At 24.3% G+C, this 1412-nt stretch overlaps 1 protein-coding gene across 2 annotated transcripts in view; it reads right to left on the bottom strand.

Moving 5' to 3' along the window:
* LOC107631505 (aspartate carbamoyltransferase 3, chloroplastic) overlaps nucleotides 1–903 on the bottom strand; it is a 5449-nt gene extending 4546 nt beyond the window's left edge. Inside the window, exon 1 of one of the 2 annotated variants that reach the window (XM_016334969.2) lies at nucleotides 672–903. The gene's annotated coding sequence lies outside the window, so the exon portion shown is untranslated. The remainder of the gene's footprint in view (nucleotides 1–671) is intronic. The other variant, XM_016334968.2, reaches the window with a different exon arrangement.

The raw sequence follows: 1412 nt of genomic DNA, 5'->3' as shown, positions 1-1412 counted from the left end.
GCTAAATTTAGAAAAAAAAACTTTTTATAGTAAATAACTTTAACAAGTATTAAGTCACAAAAAATTAACAAGTATTTAAAGACACCAAGACACAGAATTACAGAAACTGATATATTTAGGAGCAGGCACAATAAGCATTTCACTGAGAGTAACAAGAAGTTTTAGTGTGTGTTGCATAAAATTGATTTTATAAAATTAATTTTAATGAAAAGTAAGTTTGAGTTAACGTGATTTATGTTTTGCAATATTTATATAAAAATTGATTATAGCAAAATAAATGTTGTTTGGATTATACTACTTAAAATCATTTTTAAATAAAAAATTACTAAAAAAAATATCAATTTAATTTTTTTTATATACATACAAAACCAGAACATAACAAAAATAATATAAAAAATATTTATTATATAAATAAATAAATACAATAAAAAAAATATGAAAAAGAGTACTATAAATTTTATAATGTTAAACAAAAAAAATCAATAATATTGTGAAAATAATTTATTTAACCGTTAACTTGCCTCCATAAACCTATTTTTATGTGTTGGGTATAAAGTCAAAATCAATAATATTGTGAAAATAATTGATTTTTCATTTGATAGGAAAAGAGTAACAACAAACTTTTTCATGATTAAATAATTCTAAACTTGAGAAAATAACAAGAGTGTTACCCTTGTTTTAACATTCATGATTTGAACATGCTAAACTTCCTTCAACAGCAGCACCTCTCGTGGTTCCTTCTTCAACCTTGAATCTTTTTCATGAATCTTGAAGCAACAATTCTTGATTCCGATGCCTTTCTACTGGCATTGTTGAACTATTGTTGTTGATTTCGGTTTCTTCACCGCCATTCCCAAAATGGTGAAAGAGACGAAAACCCTAATGACGTGAGTGTCACTCTCTAATCTCTATTACACAATAATGAAATCCTTCCAAATATTTATAGGTTATTACGCAAGCCAGCTTAATCCTTCGTCATTTTTATGCTATTTAATTCCACCCACCACCCATACTCCTTTCTGTAATAATGATGAATAATGCAATTTCGTTACTCGTTCTTCCTTTGTATTTATATTTTTTTATGATTTTATTAGGTGAAAATTAACTGATACACGGTTAGAAAAAAAAAAACTTACTTAAATGGTTCTGAGCCATTATTTCAAAAGACAGAGAAATTTTTAATAAAAAAATATTTTTTTGTTTTTTATTTTTATTTACGTAAGATTGATTAACTTTTTTGTTAATATTTTTTTGTATTAATAGAATAAGACTACATGACATGTTAAACTATTGATTTTTTCATTAAAAGCTAATTAAGATTGACAATTTTTTTTTTTGAGAGTTTTATTGTCTTTTAAAAATAATTGTCAAGAACCGTTTAGTTATTTATTTTTTTGGTTGCTTTTTTAAAT

Source organism: Arachis ipaensis, chromosome B03, assembly GCF_000816755.2.
Source record: "Arachis ipaensis cultivar K30076 chromosome B03, Araip1.1, whole genome shotgun sequence".
NCBI classification, from domain to species: domain Eukaryota; kingdom Viridiplantae; phylum Streptophyta; class Magnoliopsida; order Fabales; family Fabaceae; genus Arachis; species Arachis ipaensis.
The sequence above is the reverse complement of the archived record's forward strand: the minus strand, read 5'-3'. Positions and strand labels throughout refer to the sequence as shown.